The sequence below is a fragment of the Euprymna scolopes genome, chromosome 29 (assembly GCF_053919585.1).
Source record: "Euprymna scolopes isolate OS-2025 chromosome 29, ASM5391958v1, whole genome shotgun sequence".
NCBI lineage: Eukaryota > Metazoa > Mollusca > Cephalopoda > Sepiida > Sepiolidae > Euprymna > Euprymna scolopes.
The window spans coordinates 56,941,923-56,964,971 of NC_136510.1; the positions used below are offsets into that span (position 1 = coordinate 56,941,923).

Here is a 23,049-nt window from a genome sequence, read left to right on the forward strand (position 1 = left end):
TAATAATAATGATAATAATAATGATAATAATAATAATGATAATAATGATAATAATAATGATAATAATAATGATACTACTACTACTACTACGAATAATAATAATAATAATGATAATAATAATAATGATAATAATAATAATGATAATAATAATAATGATACTACTACTACTACTACTACTATTAATAATAATAATAATAATAATAATAATAATAATAATAATAACAACAACAATAGAACAATTTTTATTTTTTATTTTTATTTCTTTTATTTTTATCTTTGTTCCTATCCAATGTGCCTTATTTATAAGAACTTTTCCCTCGTGGAGAGGTAAGTAAATAGATACAGCATGTGAGAAATTCCATATGCAGTAGCCATCTTTCTTTTTGTTTAGCCGCCCACGCATTAGTGGACGGCCGTCATTGGTTTAAATTTGAATGTTTGCTTGGCACGCTTTTTATATCATGTTTTCTTTTTTAGTCTACACAGAACTCGGCATGGGGATAGACTCAAATCCAGCAGCTCCCACTGGAGGGAGCTAAGACAATTCCTTCATGTACACCAAACAGTTGGTGAATGAGGGACCACATCTCTATAAGCAGAGACAACTTATCCTGCTGAATCTATCCAAATTAAGGATGACATTCAAGAACTGTTCTTCATGTTTATTTTCCAAATATTGGATCTTATCTCAATTCATCTTGAGTCCCAAGGGGCTCACATTATGCCTAATTATAGGCGCCAATATTCCCGCCGAGTTTACCATGAACATTCATGGATCCTTCCGAGGAACAACAAACTAACATTCCAACAATAGGAATTCCTATTACTGGCTCTGGGCGTATGGAAGCCAAACAGGCCACCGTTTTGCAAATGGACAACATCAGAACCAAATGAACTTTCATTGCTGCTACTTGTGAATAAATTTGGAGTTTGAAAAAGTATGGCTTTTGTATTTGTGGATTCTTTTGCTTCTACTGGGAGGAAATTGGGATGTGAGAATTAATTTCTTACAAACAATATTATTAGCAATATTATTATTATTATTATTATTATTATCATTATTATTATCATTATTATTATTATTATTATTATTTAAAACTATCACCAGTGTTATTAATATTTTATTATATTTATTTATTTATTAATATTTTTGTTTCAACTATTACTATTATCATGCTAACTATTAATAACATCATTTTACCGTTCAACAAATTTGTTTTAGTTTCTAACCATTTTTTTATAGATATTGAAATCAATTGCATCGTCTTTTTTGTGGTTTGTAATAAATCTAATATGATGAAACAATTTTTAAAAAAATAAAAAAATACAACATTCTTCTTCCACAAACGACTAAAATAATTCACATGAACTCTTTCCAACACTGTTGTAAGGAATGAACGCTGTCCAAAATAGAATTTTCCAGTTTTTTTCAACGTGTTTTATTTTCATTTCGATACTTTTTGTAACCAAGAGCGGAGGACCGTTTGAAATATAAAAAATATAATATTAAATACAAAAACATAACATTGCTTTCATGCTTCAAAAAACACTCATGACCTTGAAATCACTACATATATATATATATATATATATATATATATATATATATATATATACATATATATATAAAAGTGAACCTGTCTGTTTGTGTGTGTGTGTGTACATTTCCCTACGCAATAAATCTGTCAATTTTTAGTCTACAGACTCGAAATTTGATATACAGGTTACTGAGATTTGGGAAAATCTATGCCATTGGTTTTCGGACAGAAATTTGGCTGTTAAGTGGTCAAAGTTCAACGATTTGACCTTTGAGAACTCTACCAAACTCCTCTGACAATTTTGGGTCTGAACACTTTAAATTTTAAATATAGGTTTCTTGGACAGGGATCTAACTTAATAACTTGATTTGAGCCCAACACAATAAATGTTAAGGGGTCATAATAGGGGTCAAAGTTTAAAAAATTGACCGTTTCTTTTTTGGCTCAGCATACACCTCCAATCACCCTGGCAACGCCGGGCACCCATGCTAGTATATCTATAAAAGTGAACGTGTTTGTGTATCTGTGTGTCTGTCTGTCTCTCTGTCTGTGTGTGTACCTTTCCCTACACAATAACTCTCTCAATTTTAAGTCTACAGACACGAAATTTGATATATAGGGTACTGAGATTTGGGAAAATCTTTGTGATCGGTTTTCGGCCAGAAATTTGGTGTTTAAGGGGTCAAAGTTTAACGATTTAAGCTTTGAGAACTCTACCAAACTCCTCTGACAATTTTGGGTCTAACCACTTGAAATTTTAGATATAGGTTCCTTGGGCATGGATCTAACTTAATAACTTGATTTGAGCCCAAAACAATAAATGTTAAGGGGTCATAATAGGGGTCAGAGTTAAAAAAAATTTGACCACTGCAGTCTCTTCCAAATTACTCAGAAAATTTCTGGTCTAAACATTTGAAATTTTACATAAAGGGTATTCAGAGATAGGGCAAGCTTTTTCATCGGTTTGGGTCAAAAATTTTCAGTTACCAATATATAAATGTATGTGTGTATGTCTGTTTGCATGTCTGCCTTAAACTTTTGACAAAGGCGACGGATTTTACCAAGATCAATATCGTTTTGAAGTTCGACCTTTAATTCGACAAATATCGAAAAATTGGCTAAAAACATTAATATATTCCCCTTCAACTAGGCACTTTTCTAGGGGGATGAGGCGCCTTTTTTTCCGATATTTTTTAAAGTTATCCTCTCCTTTCGATTGTCTAGCCTTAATTTAAGCATGAGTCAATTCAGATTTGGCGGTAGTCGTAACAGCAAAGACGTCAGGTTTTTTCCCCGTTTTTTTCCTCCTTCGCGGTATGGTTTCGAGCCTGCCTTCCTACTACCACTTTTTTGTTTTTTGCTCAGCATACACATCCAAACACCCGAGCAACGCCAGGCTGAAATGCTAGTCTACAAATATATATAAAGTTATGACAATACATTTATGGCATCGCTGCAGAATTGCATTCCTGTGCTTGTGTGCTCTAATAAACTTATTACTCTTGCACTCTTGTAGCAGTCGAAACTTGCTACAATAGCAGGCATGGCTGAAATCTCATAGCTCGAGATTTAAACCAACTGTTTCCTTGGCTTGTCCAATCACAAGCCAACTCTCAATCACATGACAGAGTGCATAAAAGGTGAAATCGGCAACTCTTCCTTCTCTCTTTCTCCCTGGCTTTCACTCGCAGCAGACATTTGCTTGGGCCTTTGGCCCCAGTCTAACATGAGTACAACAAGACAACATGGCGACCTTCAAACACTTATTTCCATGTGAACTTCCTTCGTCATGCTACAAAACTGCTCTCATTGATACACTGACATACATGCCTAGTACCCACAAACACACTGAAGAGTTTGCTCTTCTTTAACCGGCTTCCTTCGTCCTGATGACTACTGGCTACAAACATGTGTAAACTGAACTATTTTCCCCTTCAACAAGCTGGCATAATATTCATACTATCCTCACACACAAGAACATTTCCACCTACTAACCCGTTTCTCTCTTCTACTAACGCCCCTAACGACGATAACAAATAAAGTAGTTTATTAATGTTAAAATGAGACTTCTTTTCGTTGTCTTCATTTTTTTAACTTAACTCTCATAACATAATTACCCCCAACCCATGCAATTGACTATTAATTTTCACTCCTTCACTGTACAGGTCCCTAGATGTTGGAAGAGGTTTTACTTTTATAGTTTTTTTCCTTGGACAGCTTTTTTTTAAATTACTTTCCTTGCTCTGACTGCATCAATATGCTTAAATTTAAATGTAAAGTAAATAAACATCTTGCTGCACAATTCTTCACACAGGTTATCTGCTATAACTCTGGCATTAGCACATGCTTCAGCAGCAATATGCCTTGTCTAGTTTGAATAAAAAAATAAAAAAGAAATAAAATAAATCCTTTTATTTTTGATAATTGTGCAAAGATTCCACAATTCAAGTTTTCATGTGCGATATCAATCTGCATACATCTTGTGTTTCTTTTCCGACCCATGTTTCCTATCAGACTCATATTTATCTGCAACCATACACCCCACGGCCCTTCTTCTCACCCCATTTTTTTTTCAGCAGTCTTCCAAGCATTTCTTCCCTGGAAAAAAAATCAAAGCCTGTTACACTGGCAATCAAGCATCTCTGACGCGTATAACTTTAATATGAGAGGAGAGGGGCCTCCATTTTGGTGCAATATTGCATAAAATTGCCCTGTCACTTAATGTACAATCCTTAAGAACAAAATATTATTATTATAATTATTATTATTACTATGGATTATTATATTTTCATTAATTCTATCATTAATAATTACCATCGCTGCAATAGGGATTTATTTAGAAATATTGTTGTTTAAAAATGGCAATTAACAATTTCTTTTTTATTTGTTTTTGTTTTTAGTGAATTCAATTAAATTTCTGATTTGTTTTTGTTCCGTTTTCTTTTTGAAATTGAACTTTTCCTTCTTTTTTTCTCAGGTAATGGGGATATTTTTCAGGAAAAGTCATGGAGGAATTTGGCAGAGAGAGTGAGAGTAAGCAAGATTGCCAATGTTTTTAATTTCAATGTTTTTGCTTTCTTTTTGTGCCAACAAAATGTTTCTCTTTTGAAGCTTGACAAATCTCTTCAAAATGAATGACATGTTTCAACATTTTCATCAATCAAATCCGCTTTCTTTGCTGCTACTCTCATTCATTAACTATTTTTAATGCAAATCTAGATTTTCTTTTTTATACTCATTCAAAATTATATTGTACTGATCTCTGTGAATTTAGAAATTACAATTTCTTTCCAGAATTCTTTATTTTAAGAACAATTAATTGAATTCATTGGCTTTTTCAATCATGACATTTCATTAGTTTTGTTTCAGACGTTATTTTTGTGACTTGCTATTAAAAATAGTATTAATTATTAATATCATAAATTATTAAAAATAAAATTATATATCAATTTTAATCACATAATTAGATATGAATATGAAAATTATTATTAATATTTATGAAAAAAGTTATAATTCTAAGTTTTATTTCCTTATTTTTATCAACAAAAAATCATTTTTTTAAAGTTTTCATATATATTTTTAAATGTCTACTATCATTATTGAAGGACTCGATATCCTAATTATAATAACAGCAATTAAAGTATCAGTAATATAAATATCATTTCATGCAAATATTAAAATAGTCAACAATTTATATAATAATACATGGACGATCATTTTGTTATAATTTCTGTTGAATAATGACCAGGATTGAATTTTATTCAAAATGTGATAGATGATATAATTATTTCTAGTCATACAGCACTGTAGCCTCCATATGGCATGAAATCCAACAAACCGGAAATCCAAAACTTAAGTTTCACCCTCATTTAGGCTCATCAACTGAACACATCCAAACTTACGATTTGAAACCTTGCATGCGAGGCAAACACCTTGCCACTTAAGTAATCATGCTACACACAAGAAAGTCAATTAGTTAACACAGATTAAGTAAACTGCATCAAAATCCGACTTTGGAATGTACCTATTTTGTCTCAAACAAGGAGTGTGGTCATCTAACCACTGAGAACCCAAGCCAATATGTCATGTTTCGAATACCAAGTGAGGGTGGCACTCGAGTCTTGGACTTCCAAGGCAGCTTTCTTGAATGGTGATTTCACTGCCTAAACACAACGTTCTGCTAAGAAACTTAGGTGATTATGTATGCTATTCGAAGCTCCATTTGCAAACTGCTTGAAATGGACTGAGCTGAGGTGTGGATCATAATCACTTATCACTTTCTCTGGAATTCCTTGCTCTCCAAATATTTGTTTTGTTAGTTTGATCACTTCCTGACTAGAGAACTACTTTAACAAACTCAAAAATGGAAATTGGAATAGTAGTCTACAATTAGCATACAGTTAAGACCTTCAATGTGAAATAAGTCAGTGACTTTGGCCACACCCTCACTGGAATTTCATGCAGCATCCGGGGTTCAGTACTCTGTGCTTTTTGATGCTGCTGATATAGGGTGCATTGTTGTACTATGTTATCTAAATCTTTATTAATGTTGTGCTAAAAGACACAACGTTTTGCTCGGAGCTTACATTTCTCTATCCTTTGATGTCCATGATGTATTTTTATAATACCTCCTGTTGCATTGGTTTGGATATTACAATAATGCTAATATGGTCTCATATTTTTGTTCACCTCCCCGAGCATGTCAGGCCAACGTTTTAGACCAACACACCTGAGTTCACATAGCGTGGGATCTTCATTCCTTGCTTGGCATAACTGAGATGGTCTTTGGGTTGAAAGTTGAACAAAATCCACTTTCAGATCCAAGTCAAAAACTTCTTTAGCTTTCTTACTGTGTAACCTTGACAATTCATCCTCTAATACCACATCTTTTTCAGGGCAATATATGATCGTCATATCATATCCTTGAAAACGTAATAGCATGCGATGGAGGTGAGGCAGAGATGCAATTAGATTTAAGATTATCATTTTCAGGGGCTTATTATCACTCTGTACCTGCAATGCACTTCCATATATGTAAGTCTAGAAGTGTTCACATGCAATAACAACTGCAAGGAGATCCAGCTATATGTTGACATAACATTGCTCAGTCTCTGTTAAAGATTTTTATGGAAACACTATAGGTTTTCATTCTTGGAGGAGAGTGGTACCAAGTCCTCTAATTAATGATGGCTTTTTTTGCAGGGTCAAAGTATGATAGTAACTTTTCCTTGCAAATGAAATACTTGATTTGCTGGAAGGATCTCTAGTGATATTGAATCTATTTTAGGAGATCTCTCAATGCTGCTGTGATATCTGACAGGTATGGAATGAAAAGTGCCATATATGTGATGATTCCCAGCACCTTTTGCAGGTCAGGGGTGTTCAAAAGAACGGGTAACATTTTTATTTCTTTTACTTTGCTGGGATCAGATTGCATAGCATTTTGATTGTAGATTACACCCAAAAACTGAGTCTGCACATTTTTCACTGTTGAAACAAAGCCATACTTTCTGTACAATCTTTATTAAATTGTGCAGGTGAATGTTCTTCTTAAGTTTTTCCAAAAATGATGACATCATCAATCAGCCTTAGAGTGGCAGGGCATTTTTCCAGGATCATGTCCATTTTCTGTCATGAGACATCACCAGACCATTTTTAGCATTCAATTTAAAAAAATATTTTTCACCAAAGAGTCTATATTCTTCCATTGTAGGTGTTTTGTAATAGCATCTCATGATGGCCCTGCTTCAATCTTTTGGATCTAAATACAGGCAGAGTTTTCTATTGCATTTGTGCACATAAATCAAGTTGCCGACCCATTCTGCATATGACACCTTGTTTCATCATATTCTTCAATTCAGTCCAGACATTTTCTAGGTGCGTATATAACATGGTGATTTTGTGGTTTCACGACAATATGATATTCACCCTCCAAATTATTTATACTGTCAAAACTGTCTCGGAACATCTTTAATAGATCATAAGCTGATTTTATTGGAATTGAGGTTTACTGAATTTTACAATTGAGTGTTAGAAGTTTACAGACTTTGATAAAAGGTAGTCCTATGATTCTTCTGTTGTAACCACAAGAAACTTAAGTGGCTTCCATGCTTTTTTGTGTGAGCACTGTATTTTTATTGATCTGTGTCATGTAATATTAGAACCCTTATATGCTTTTAAAACATATATGCTATCGTTGCCCTGGGGAGAGGTTATCCTGCTAGACTCATCAAATGTAGGAACATTTTCCACGGTTACTGTGCTTTTGGTTCTTTTTTTGGTTCCTTTGTCCTTCTTGGCATCCTGGTTTACTTTTAGTGTCCTTCCATGTTGTGGATGGCTGCAGGTGTCTTGCTGCCTTTTCATTTTTGTTGGTGCAGACTTTGGGTCACTGATTTTTTCCTACACAAGCTGAACATATGGTACCTTATACTGGACATTTTCTATTCTGATGGGAGCTCCCACATCGTTTGCAATGCCTGCATTTCACTATATCTATTTCTTGTCTTTTCCCTTCATCTAGTTGTCTCACGTATTCTATGGAAGCTCCATGTGTCCTGCCACAGTTCATAGCTTCATGTATTCCTTTTGCTAGAAGCTGTTTTTGAAGTTCTATATGCTTTGTTTCAGATACGACCTGCTCTGCCCCATTCCATGGACGTCTGGAAATTTACAGTTCATTGCCTGTAATTTTCATCTTGCTAGAAAGTCATCGATATTTTCTGATTTCCTTTGTTTATACTGATACAGATAAAAACGAGCAATGTGAAAATTCATTTAAAGTTGTTATTTTTCTTCATCGAAATATATAATTGAGACGATAATAAATTCAGAGTTTTTTTTAAAGGAAAGAAAGACTTATTATTTATCTGTAGAAAATTATCCATATGTGAATCTTTTAAAAATCCTATGTAGTGCATACACAAATCTTTGTTTATTTATTTAGTGTGTATTTATATATACACTCATGAGCAAATATAAATGGGCCAAGAGTAAAAGAAGGAAGAAATCGATTTTTCAATATTTTGCCATGAATTTTTATTCATTTTAACTGAAAATTTCTATTTTGCAGATCATTATCTATCATATAGCATATAAGTAGAAAAATTAATCCTAAAAATGGTAAGACCGCATCTTGATGCGGATATAAAAACAAAAAACGAATTGCAGAATTAAGGCAATCCAAAATGAATACAATCAGATTTTTGATATTTTATAAAATGAAAAAGTGAAAACATCTCTTTCTGTAGTGAAGCGAATTGGTCAAAGGTTCGAAGTCGAATGCTTGGTAAAAGGGAAATCTGGATCTGGTCGCCCTAGAGCATTCACTTTAAAGGACGACTATAGGCTTAAATTAACTGTTTTGAAGGATTGAAAGAAAACTTATGTTGACCATAGGAAAGAATTTAAAACGGGCTGAAAATTCTCTTTCTAGATATACAATATCTAGGCGAATGAAAGAAATGGAATTTTCTTCTAAAAGATGTGCAAAGAAGCCATTTTTATCTAAGAAGAACAATGATAGAAAGAGATTTTTCTCGTGTTATGACAAGAAAGATACAGACTGGTTCAGGAATGTTTTCTGGTTTAATGAATCAAGATTTTGTCTTGTTAGTGATACTCCCAATACTCCTGAATGGTGCAATCGAAGAACTGGAGAAAGATTTTCACCAAGTTGCATAAAAACGACAGTTAAACACCGGAATGTAGGGATAATGATAACTTTTACTGCAGCAAGAGTTGGGGAACTTATTAGATGTGAGAAGTCAATCAATGCAAAGGAATACATTCAAATATTAGAAACAGGACTGTTTCTAATATTTCCAGTCGTAAAATATGCTTAAATATCCTATTTTGATTAATGCAGATTTCATATTCATTATTATATTGGACCCAATGTATAGTAATGATTGAAAAAGTTTTTAAAAATATGACTTGTGCACCACCACCGAGAATCGAAACCAAGACATTTAACTTACGATTTATTTTTTCCTTTGATGTTAATGCCTGAGCTCTGAAGATATGTTTGCTGCAAAGGTGAAAATTAAAACATGAACCAGTAATTATGTCACACATGCATATTCACAATGCCGTTGTTCGACCTTCACTTGGCAAATTCCATTTTTTTAATTTTCACATTTTTGCACCTATTTTCCCCGGCTAAACCCCAAACATAAAGTTTCGCACGGATTTGAATGCTCTATATATTAAGTTTCATGACTGTAGAGACAGAGGAGTTTGGTAGGCAAAATTTTTTAAACAAATATATATGCATACATAAATATATGTAGAAAGAGGTTTGTATTTCCTATAAACTTTTTACGCAAATATTACGCAAGTTTAAATCATGTAGAATATCTGTATGAATATAATTACATGTAATAATTAACTAAAGATGTTTATCCCATAAGAAAACCGAAAAAAAAAAACTAATAGGGAATTAATTAAAATGAATGTTTAAAAGAATATGCAAATCATCTGGATCTTTTGCAGATGAATACAATTCCATGACCCATATATAACAAAGTTATATTTTCTTTTTAAATAAATAGAAAAAAGGATTTTTAGTATGAATATCAATACACACACAAAAAAATTATAGGTGTATAGCTATATATATATATATATATATATATATATATATATATATATATATATATACACACACACACACACACGTTTGGGTGTCATCTTTCATAGACTTTTTTTTTCTTTATAATCGCATTCACTGCACACCATGAAATATTATTTGAGTTGTTTAGGAAGGAACAACACCGAATGCATGATACAGTGGTATGACCATAATAGTGACCTATCTTTATTGTTTTAATCACAAATCAAAGGTTCTTTTTAAAACTCTCTTCTTTTTTTTTGGGAGGGGGGAGATCTCAGAGGGAATGATTATATAACTATTACAGCGACCAGGTATAAAGAGACTTCAGTCAGTTTTTACAGTGAAAAGCAATGTCTGTGCTGCTGTGATTTGTCAACTAGCACACACAGAACAGTATTCATCTAATACATCAATATTGTTGTGTGCATTTTACCATGACTGAAAACGAGTGACTAGCTTGATAAGATGAGCAAAAGTTTTGAACAAGTTTTTGTTGAACTCAGCTTGGTATTGTTGACTGAGAGGGTACAGCTATTTTTCGAGAATGACAGGCAGGGCCAACTACAAGAGACCTTTGCATCGGATATACCTGGCAGAGTGGCGCCAGGCAGACTCCATCAAACTTGGGAACAATGTATCAATAATAACCCTAGACAGTGAAAGTTGAACTTGGATGATATCATGGACAAAAATAAATGGAGATGCCTCACATTCACAAGCATCCAACCCATGCAACACAGGGAGAATAATGTTGTAAATAACGGTGTAGAAGATGATAATTTATTGCATAATAATATTATTACAGGAATATTTTTTCTGCAAACAATATTGTTACAAAAATAAAAACCGAATCATGTTGAAGGAATTAATCACATTTGTTTTTTTTTTGGTTTCTTATGGGAAAAATTGTTTCATCGACCAAAGTTTGAAAGTATTTTTATTTGTATTTGTTCATAAAATGAGATAGATAGAAACAGGTAGATAGATAGACAGAGAGATAGAGAAAATGTATTGATAAAGTGGTTTATTTATTTTTTTTTTTTGCTATAATTTAATTGCTTTTTTTTTCCTTCTGAAAATCTTTTCCTTTTTTCAAACTTCTTACTTCGTTTTCCTGTGTTTTACAAAATCAAACACTTCCCATCCAATTAACTGGACTTAATAACTGCTTCCGTTCTGTGTACCAGTCATTAACAGATGAAAAGAAATGTTTAAATAAAAAACTAAAAATAAATGATTTACAACTAAATATGTGTTTATAACAGAAATATAGTGCAAATGTCGCCTATGTCTGTCTTTCAGTTTGAGGATGCAATTGAAAGCGAAGCTTTATACCAAGATCAAACGTTTTTAAGTAAACTTTTAAAGGCAGCTTTTAATTTAATTTTTTAATAATAGAGGATCTGCATTTGTGTTGCACAAAGAGAGTAGAAAGAAAGTGAGTCTTGGCAGCCTCGTAACTATTGCTTCCATTATTTTGTCATTTAGTTCTCACATTCCATGAGCAATGTTTCTAACAAAGATTTACTGTCTTCTGGGTTGGAATTTATTCATCTCAGACTTATCCTTAGCAATGTTTTGACCTTGAAAAAGTTTTTTCACCTCCTTACATCAAGTGGCTTCATGCTTTGTCTGGGTGATTTCCATAAAAAAAAAATAAATAAACAGCAAAGACGATATTTTACTTTATTTTAAAAAGTAAAAATGAAAATGATAATATCATGAAGTCCATGGTTGGGTACAAAAGTACACAAGGACTATCGTTCATTCCAAGACAATGCTGGGTAGTAAAACTAAACCATTGCTAAAGAGAATGAATTTCATTACAAAGAAACAATAAGCAAAGAGTGTTTTGTATTTAATAGAGTTTACAGCTCAAGAGAAGTGAGCAGAGACCACTTAGTAAAATTTTATATCCCTCTTCCTCCTCCTTCTGAGTCCATAAAGGGTGTGACAAAATTGCAAAGCAAAAGACAGGGAGTAAAAACGTTTGGTGGGGGGGGAGTGCTGCTGCATCAAATGACAAAAACAACCAACAAAAAAGTCTTCCCATCATAAAAGAAAGTTTCTTGTAGATGAATATAAACTTCATGAGCAAATAAAAAGTTTACAAAAAATTCATTTGTCATGTGAATGTTTCAAAAATTAAAAAGACAAAACATACCTACAAATAGAGCTCAATATTTTTCAGTAGAAATAATCATGTTTATTCAGTTTCTTAAAATGGAAGAAACCTTTTGTAAGAGTTTCTTTCGAATTGACACTTTTTGATAACAATAAACAAAGAATAAGAAAATATTTGTTGTGGGTTTCTATTTCCAATTGTTTACAATAAAAAACTGTGATATAAAAAGACATTGTGGTAACGTGGTAGCCATACTGTGGGTTGAAGCACTTATTTAAATATTATTTTGCATTGTTGCATAACTTCATAGAATGTTGTTTTTATCAGATGCAAACGCCCACAACAAACGACTGAATTATATAATAGAACTATCAAAAACTAACAAACAAAAATGGATCAAAAGTAACATAAACCAATTACTATAGGCTGCCTGTCCAATTGCTAACTCAGTTTTACACAAAGATGAATTCTTCGTATTTTTTTTATTTCACATCTGTTTTACATGTTGGCATGAATTGGACAGCTTTTACAATTTGACTTCCAAATCAAGGTAGATAACTCTGTCTCAAATGATGTAACTTTATCTATCTCAACAATCAATTTGTAAAAATATTTTTTTTTACCCCTTTCCCACACCTTAGTTCTATTAAGGTGATATATTGTTTCACATTAACATTTTCTTTGAACTATGCTAAAATTCTACCATCAATTTTTATAATTTATTAATCATGACACATTAATATAAAATCACTGATGAGCTGAAACTAAAAAGTAGCAAATTCTGTTTATTTTTTAATTTCATCTACAAGAAAGAAATAAAAAAAATAAATCTGAAAATTTACAGAAATTAGAATACTTTTGACACCATTCATTATTCTAAATAACTTTTTAATAAGAAAAAAATTATTTGAAATATTCATTTTAGAGACTTTTGTAGAAAATAAATAAACTAAATGTTGAACAGCAATTTTTATTTTAATGACAACAAACTAATGGCAGTATTGGTGATTAATGCCGATTCGACTATATTTGCAAGTTCAATTATTAATTTTTGCTGTGTACACTATATTCTTTACAGCTAATCATATTGTGAACTGATTCTACTAAAATTATAGTGACCAGTCTGCCTTTCTCCTCATAGAAGAGATGCAATCAAGTCTTCTTGAAAATATAATGCAAATGTCAGTAATAGTCGGGTTAGAACTGAAATCAGGATTCCATTTACCATTCCACTCTTATGCTACTCACATATTCTAACTATTACTAGCTAAAAAATTGATTTGTCTAGAGCTGTCCTCAAACTTTCAGTAAAGATAATGAAAATAGAAGAAAATTCCCAAGACGCTAAATCCAAATTACCAACATAGAATCTAAAATAATTGGAGGTAAAGCATGCATTACATGGACAATTTGTAATTATGTAACTATCGAAGTTGTTCCTTATATCATGGTCTTGTTTTTTGTTAAATTTTCTTAAGTTTTAAGTACGACATTGCTCCCCTCCTTTTGTTAGCGTAACTAATTCCACTTTCAGCCGAGTGACCAAAGTAGCCAGCAGCTGACATAATCAGAAAAAAGGGGATTTTATTTTTCCAACAAATGCCTCCAACATTTTTTTTTCGTTTTTTTACAAACAAGCAACTCCAGGAAAAAACACAATGTTAAGCATGATTAAAAAAAAAAAGAAAAGAAAAAATATCTAAGCACATACAAATTGTATCTAAATCAACCAAAAGATTTACAGAGTTTTTTTTGGGGGGGGATATAGAAGTATAATCAACAAACAGGAAAGGAATGAAGAAAGGGAGGATGATAACCAAAATAGGTCAGTTTGGGAAAGAGAGCATCATTTTTTAAAGGTCCATTTCATCCATTGATATTTTTCTCTCAGAATAATTTGAATTGTATTTTGAACAGATGAAATATCAGATAACGTTTAGTACATTGTTCTTTATCTTTGTCTTTATCTTTGTCTTTATCTTTGTCTTTTGGTAAATAAAAGCAACTAGTGAGGATAGAACTCTCTTCTCAGTAGTAATACACCTTTAGGCTAACATTACTTCTTCCCCCAAGTGCGTTAGCTGGAATTATTAGAGTCTGTTTAAAGCCATAGTCTTTGTGATAAAATAATTCACATATTTCGTTGAATCCACCGGGAAATTATGTGAATACAACAAAATAATTGCAAAATTGTTGCCTCATGAATTTATACATAGCATAAAACATCTTGAATACCAAGAAATCACCTTTTAAATATTTGAAACTATGTGTTCCGTATGGAGACAGATTGTCAGCGTTTACCCACTTAAAATTCTTTAATATTATTTTTTTGCAATTAACTAAATAATTCTTCAACAAAGACTATACGAATATATTGGTATAATTGAAGACTTATTTTGTTGATAACATTAGGATAGATTAAATTTTAAAATGATGCATTCAAACGTTATCATTGTAATATGGTATACAAAAATATCGATATAAGAATAAGGCAAGTTCATTTTCATACATTATCATCCCCCTTTTTAAAGATGGGACTGTCCAATAAACAAAGATGCAAATCAAAAAATGTAAATAAGAGAATTTCATCTCATGTCGCTGTTGTGTCACATGTAAAATTTCAAACTAATATACAGATCAAAGTGTAATATCTGTTCTATAAAAGATGGTAAAATAATATTGTGGAGACTGTACTGACACCAGAGGTCGATAGAATCAAAATGTCAAACTCTTACAAGGTTTTCGAATATAACCCCCTCCCATCACCAGATCTATTCTGAAACTAGATTACCAAAGTAATTGTTTTACTTTGAACAAACGTAATACAATAATATGGTAGAGTCTGCATTTGCACAGCAGCAATATCAACTGTGGAATTTCTACAGGTCTCAGTAGTATTTAATTTACTTTCTTAAATAATTTCTGACAAATTACAAAGCAAATCTTATATATTATTAACCCTTTCTCTTATCAAACAGAGAGCATATGCACAGCTTATAAAAATGGAGAGAATTGTGTGGGAAATGAAAAATGTTTAAGCAACTTCCAAAATTTAAAGTTATGAAATGAAATAATCGCAAGCAAAGGTAAATATGAGAGAAAACTGTTTGAAGAATCAAAAGAGTGAAGTCTGATGAATGTTCGATAAACATATCAAAATTATCGAATAGAAAATGGTGAAAGCAACTTTTATTTACTCGTTTTCTAGTCTTTCATCTCACTATAAATTGCCATATTGAGCGTTGAAGTATTTTCCCATTTAAACTATGAAGATTTCATAACAGTGGTGTGTGACGAAGAATGGAAGTACAAGGAATGGATTCTTTGAAAAGAGAAAAATTAATCCAAAATGGTTTTATTACAGGATCTCATGTGATTCCTGCTGGCATGCCATTATATACAACAAATTGCATGCAACATTTCAAGTCGGCAACAGGTGAAAGAAAAAAATTACATACAAGTTTCTTCTGCCTTTTCTCATATACAATGAACACAATGCTTTCAGGCATTGAAATAATTCGATGTTGCCTAATTTTGTCTTTCAATAATGTGATAACATATTTAAAAAATTCAGTGGATTTTAATAATAAAAATACTCATTTTCACTCCCTTCTTTTTAAAGTTTCTATTGTTGTAAGTTCTGCTTATACAAAAGATTCAAAATCGATTTTTGAGCATGGCCGTTACTGATGACAAGAAATTGGTTCTTTAATCATAATGTTAATCATGATGATGATGACGATCATTATCATCAGTGAATCAGTCGAGGATTATAACCAGTGGCCAGAACCAGATGTCTTGAAGGAGTTGAAGTTGAACTTGTAAAATTGCTTGGAACACAATTTATTAATATTTACAAAAACATAACTGCCCCTACCTCTGATTTAAAACCAATTTTAATTAATAACAGGAACATAATTCCAAAACATTTTGACATCATGTGCACATTTTTGCTGCCTTTTGAAATGTTTTTTCTCCAGCATTTTTTTGTTCATTTGGTTTGGTCACCTGATGATGATTCAACAAAGAATCGAAAATGCTGGCGATACATATGGGATATACATTAACTTGCCTTCAACACAAAAGTGATCATAAGAAAAAGTTAAGAAGAGAGAAATTCTGTTATTTTTAACAATGTTTGCTTAAATATTTATATACACACATGTTAATTCAGTTTATTCATAGGAAGGTTTCATTGAACAAAAATATATTAACTTTATATGAGATTTTTGAAAGTTAAATAATGTAATAAAAATAAATAAAAAAATAATGCAGCAATATTACTTCGGTAATGGACAAAAATAAAATATTTGAGAGATATTAATTCTGAATGTTATATTGTTAATAACAATTATAATACTTGAAGCATCAGAATTGTTGATATTATCCTGCTAAGCTTGTAAGAGGACATGGATGTGCTTATGCAAATGCATGCAAAAAGACGTCTCTAGTAAACAAAAAAATATAAAGAAGAGAAAGAGCATGTTAGAGAAGACGATTGCATTAGAGACGTGGATAACGTTCAAGAGGACGTTAGAGACATGGGTGACGTCAAATTCGTAACAAGAAATCATGTGTGGCAGGAGAATGAGGGAATAAATAATGAGAAAAAGCGAGTTGAAGTTCTTTCCTATTCTTTGTCTACTTTGCAAATGAGGCTACAAGGTGTTAAATAACGTTACAAGCTTTCTAAGTATTTTTGTAATAATTTCCGTTTTTAGTTTGTTTTTTAATCTGGCATTATTTTTATAGAATTTTTATATAAAATATTGTCTGATATCTGTGTTAGTAGAAAAAAAGTACATTTCAAGCAAACGTAAAAGTGAATCTATTTCAAAGTCATTCTGTAAAGAATTTCAACAAACCGAAAGAGATAAAAGGCAAAGAAATTCTCAAATGCAACATATTGTTCAATGTGTATTATAATCTTTTGTTAGGATTTTCTTTCAAGCCATAAAAATGGTGACAAATTAGCATTTGTTTGAGTCATAAGCTGGTAAAGTGTGTTATTTGATTAGAAAAGTGAAAGAGATGCATTTTAAAAATGGAATGAAATTATCTTACCAGTCCAGCAAGAAAAGTAAATTCTACAACAAAAATAAAACAAAGTCATTATTAGTTTTATGAAGAGAAGAAGAGAATAAAAACAAAGATACATTGGTTGAGAAAATACTAAATCATTAAGAAAATATAAAACTTAGATTTTATTACTTAATACATTTGCTATAATATACAAATCTACAGCATTCGAAAGTATTGTACATTACAATAGAAATTCCTAACAAGTAGAAATGATCTCAGTGTGTGACTGGCGCACAAATACGTTCAGTTGATTAGCATAGAGAAATAACGGTGAGAGTGAAAGAGAGGAAATGAACAAGAGATTGGGGCAAAGTTAATTGTACTCTTTTTGAAAATGGTCAATCATCAGACATTTTTTATTTTGTTACTTAAGGAATTCATCAATCTGATGAGAGCGTGTTGAGAATTTTTTTTAAATGCAAAAAATGTTCTAGCAATTTTCTACTGAAAAACTTCTATTTTGATTTTGCTTCATATTTTTATGTTTAACTTTTCTAATTAAAGATTATTTACAGAAAATTCAATTTTTATTATTAAAAACACAATCTCCATAAAACATGAATATTTTTATGCTTATGTTCAGGTGACCATGTATATCAAAACAGAAATAACATAAATGTTTTAGATGACATATAAATGATATAATATACTTTAGATTTACTCTCTCTTTCCCCTCTCTTTCTTACTATGTCTTTCTCACTATGTCTTTTTCTATGTCTTTTTCTATGTCTTTTTCTATGTCTATTTCTATATCTTTATTTCAACAGTTGTTGTCTGATTCAAACCAAGGTTGCAAAGTCTGAAGTTTGGAATCAGAGTCAAACTCATCCGACTGTTTGGAGATGGAATCAAATTTTTTTATCTTCAACAAATCGACTTTCATGGAATGGAAGACTTCAAAATAAGCAATCTGAATCAGATATTTTGTAATTCTATGAGGCAAAGGCAGAATTTTGTGAATCTTGGGAGTCTGAGTCGAATATTATAATTTCTGACTCTATAACTGATGCCATCACAAAGAGAATCAGATTCGAAACAGTTGAGCAAAATATTAAGACACCTAACTCAAAATTTTTCAAAGTACATAATACAAAGTTTGCGCATTCTATTTTCGCTTTCTGACATATGAGTTTGCATTGCTTTGAAATATTTACGGGTATTGTCAGTTGCATTTATTAGGAGGTTCTTTTAAGTGTGTTTGGTAATCATGGGCCCATCCTGTAACGGATATTTGGACTAGTATGCAATAAAAAAAAACACCTCATTATGTTGCAGATGGAAAAATACAAACGATTCTTCAGTTAAAAGATGTTCTTTAAAACATTCTGGCTTTGTACTGGTAAATATAAGGCTAGGAATTAGGCTGTGTCATTACACTGACCAAACAAAAACAAAAAAAAAGAAAAGAAAGAATCCATTTGATCACTTTCAACTGAACTTTTGTGTGAAACAAAGAATGGAACCAACTAATTCCAATTTGTCTGAGTACAGTCATTTGCTACATCTCCACATTCCACACAAAAAAAGACCAAATTAGCCAGACCAATTACCACCAACTATCATTACGATTGTGGTCAAAGAGCTAACATTTCAAACATTGAAATGTTACCCAAATATTTTGCATAGAAAGAAGTGTTTTCTTGTTTAAAATACTAAACAATTCCAATTATTAAGTGTGGTTTCATTCAGTCTTGGCAGACTATGGATACCAACTGTAAGGGTGCCTGCAGGTGAAATTTTTGTCGCAAGAGTTGCGCAATCTCCAACCACACCTCTCCTGAGTCGACATTGTTGAATACCAGTGGCAAGTGGAGGTTCAGGACGACTGGAAACAATGCCAAAATAAGCAGAAATCACATACAGCGCCTAGAATTCCCAAGCGGTCATCTATCTGGTACTAGCCAGGCTCAATATTGCTTAACTTTAGTGATCTGACGAGAACCGGTGTGTCAACATGATGATGCCGTACAGTTTCCTGTATTAAACTAGAAAAAAATATAGATTCAATTAAATTATTCTTGGTAATTTAATAGTTATCCCCACGATATATTGATGTCTCACTATGTGATGATGTAGGAATTTACAATGGACTTTTTACAACAATAAAGTTTATTTTATCATAGAAAAATATTTTAGTATTTATTTTTATTATTTCAGAATACATTAATTTCAAACCAATCACGTTTGAAAGCATCATTGCCTTTTTATATTACATTCGATTGCTTGACAGTCGTTTCAGAGATGTTAATGGCCTAACTATGATTGAAACGATGGAACCAAGCAAAATCTTAAGCAGATCAATGTTACATAAATCAGCTCTCCAACTCATTTCCCGTTAGACATTTCTCTTCTTCAGAACTAGATAAAACAAAGTGTTTGTATACATCCAGTGACTCTATTGGGTCTGTGAATTATGTCTGAAAGAATCTATGAATTATGTCTGAAAGGATCTATGAATTATGTCTGAAAGAATCTATGAATTATGTCTGAAAGAATCTATGAATTATGTCTGAAAGAATCTATGAATTATGTCTGAAAGAATCTATGAATTATGTCTGAAAGAATCTATGAATTATGTCTGAAAGAATCTATGAATTATGTCTGAAAGAATCTATGAATTATGTCTGAAAGAATCTATGAATTATGTCTGAAAGAATCTATGAATTATGTCTGAAAGAATCTATGAATTATGTCTGAAAGAATCTATGAATTATGTCTGAAAGAATCTATGAATTATGTCTGAAAGAATCTATGAATTATGTCTGAAAGAATCTATGAATTATGTCTGAAAGAATCTATGAATTATGTCTGAAAGAATCCATGAATCATGTCTGAAAGAATCTATGAATCATGTCTGAAAGAATCTATGAATTATGTCTGAAAGAATCTATGAATTATGTCTGAAAGAATCTATGAATTATGTCTGAAAGAATCTGTGAATTATGTCTGAAAGAATCTATGAATTATGTCTGAAAGAATCTCTGAATTATGTCTGAAAGAATCTATGAATTTTGTCTGAAAGAATCTATGAATTATGTCTGAAAGAATCTATGAATTATGTCTGAAAGAATCTATGAATTATGTCTGAAAGAATCTGTGAATTATGTCTGAAAGAATCTATGAATTTTGTCTGAAAGAATCTATGAATTATGTCTGAAAGAATCTATGAATTATGTCTGAAAGAATCTATGAATTATGTCTGAAAGAATCTATGAATTATGTCTGAAAGAATCTATGAATTATGTCTGAAAGAATCTATGAATTATGTCTGAAAGAATCTATGAATTATGTCTGAAAGAATCTATGAATTATGTCTGAAAGAATCTATGAATTATGTCTGAAAGAATCTATGAATTATGTCTGAAAGAATCTATGAATTATGTCTGAAAGAATCTATGAATTATGTCTGAAAGAATCTATGGGTTATGTCTGAAAGAATCTATGGGTTAAAAGGTAAAAACAGTTTTGAGGTCATGGCAAGCAAAATCGTTTATTAAGTTATTGTAATTCTGATCCGAAATTAAAAATGGCTAATTGTGAACTATTTAAAAATAATTTAAGAAAGCATGGGAGGATGTATTGCATGTCCATAAAACATTATAGCACACCTTCTCCTCTCCTTCAAAATGAGACAATGCCCGAGGGAATTTACCACAGCATAGATACTACACCTCCACCACCCCAAAAAGAGGAAGTAATTCCTAGGAGGATGGTATCACAATGAACATATCCTACACTATCCTCTCCAAAGGAGAAGGTAATGCCAATGAATATGGTCTTATGACAATAGAACAAATACTATACTAACTCTTAAATTGAGTATTGAAAGATTCTAATAGTTTCAGCTTCAGATAAAGAAGTAATAGTTTAGTTTTGGTTTTAGAAGAATACCAAATCTCCATTAATAATAGATTAAAACCTATTGAAGTATTTTTCAATGATGCTTGCCTAATGGAGAAGGTAGATCACTAAATAATTCTTGAAGGTCATTCACTTTTTATTGCAATCTTCAATTGAAATCTAAAAGCTAAATTCCCATGTTATTCTATTAAGTTCCTATTTACTTTGTCTCCCCCACGAGGGCAGAGTTAGACACCAGGGTCGTTTTTTAATGTGGAAAAAAGGAACAAAAAGTAGAAATTGTCTCAGTCATGAAGGATCTTTCCTCCACTAACCGAAAACAAAAAACTGAAGTATAGCATCAGAACAGATACTACACTTTGAGTCATACATTTTTATTTACTCTGAAAAATTAACAACCAAACAGTAATAAACAAAAAATTAAGCACAGGGCCATTCAAAAATTGAGGCGGGGTTGTCTATGGTCATCCTCGTAACTGGACCTTTGCTTGTCTATGCTTGATCCTAGCTAACGTTCTCATTCACCACAATACCTCAAGCATAACCGGGGGTCGTCCTACCTAAGATTCCCAAATCATATCGTTTGTGTGTGTGCGTGTGTGTTTTTTTTTTAAATATATGTATAAATATGTTACAGACAGTGAAATAAATTTGCAGACATAGAACTATATAAAAAAGTTGTTTTGTTGTATTTCATTAACTTGGGGTGGGGGAAAAAGAAAAAAGTCCAAAAAGTTCAGAAGAATTTGGAACCATGTTTGCCAAGCCTAGGCAGGGAACACAAACCTCTAAGCACATACAAAACTCACTATCTTTATCCATCTTCGGTCAAAGGCCTCGGAGTGTAATCTTTTCCTATCACATCTGATCTTTACCTTCAGCTGGTGCTTGAAAGAAGAGGGACCAGATCCTAATCAGCAAATGATTCAACAGATACTACACTTTGACCTTGGCCCGAAGGCCAAGTTGTTCACTTATTTTTAGTCCTCAAGACTTAGCAACAACATCATGATAAGACAAATAACAAAGGAGAATTAATTGAAGGGAGGGGGACTGCTAGCATTAGCAGAAATGTGTGTTGAAGGGGAGGGGCGTTTTATAGACACATCGACATTAATTCTTAGTTTACCAGCTAGAGAAATCCACTTTAGACTTCCACTTAGTGGATGTTAATCTGAATTTAATGACAAAGGCCAATCATAGGTGATAAGTACAACGAGATTAAGGGTCCACAAACAAGGCAGACAGCAGACAGGTAAGGTGGGTGATTAGAAAATGGAGGGAAGCCGATTGTTTATCTGAGCAACAAAAACATCTGCACAGATGTGAATCATTAGTACAACACAACAAAAAGTAGAAACAAATATTTTAAATATTCAAAGTTTTTTTTGCAATTTAAGCAAAATTGTAAACCTCCTTTTTTATACATAAAACAACATTTAAAAATAAAATAGAACGTCTGCAAAAATTTTGAATAAAATCATATATTTTTGTAGTAATAATAATAATAATAATAATAATTTTCTTTTGTGTGTGTGTGCCACCAAAAACTGACACTACACCAAATAAGTGAGGAGAGTCAAGGAGGATGGAAAGACTGAGGAGAGAAAGCACTAGCCAGACCTCTGCTGGATAAGTGTAAAGAAGACTGGTATCTTGGAAAGGCTTTTCGACACCTAAATTCCAGTGAAGACCAATGGTCATCGCCAACGAGAAATCAATGGTAAGCAGCTGTTACGATAACGTAAATCCATCTGCAATAGTTATCAAAAGAAGTGGTAAGTACTGAAAATCTGGGGAGACTTGTTGGCAATCAGACTTCAGAGAAA

General features: G+C 31.9%; 1 protein-coding gene across 3 annotated transcripts in view; it reads right to left on the minus strand.

The window, feature by feature from the left end:
* The window catches only part of LOC145252655 (dystroglycan 1-like), a 492,163-nt gene that overhangs the window by 396,573 nt on the left and 72,541 nt on the right, over positions 1 to 23,049 (minus strand). The window contains exons 2-3 of one of the 3 annotated variants that reach the window (XM_080112420.1): positions 17,342 to 17,364; positions 9,518 to 9,567 (exon numbers count right to left, since the gene is read on the minus strand). The exons of 1 other annotated variant lie outside the window; for it this stretch is intronic. The gene's annotated coding sequence lies outside the window, so the exon portion shown is untranslated. The remainder of the gene's footprint in view (positions 1 to 9,517; positions 9,568 to 17,341; positions 17,365 to 23,049) is intronic. One more of the 3 variants, XM_080112421.1, reaches the window with a different exon arrangement.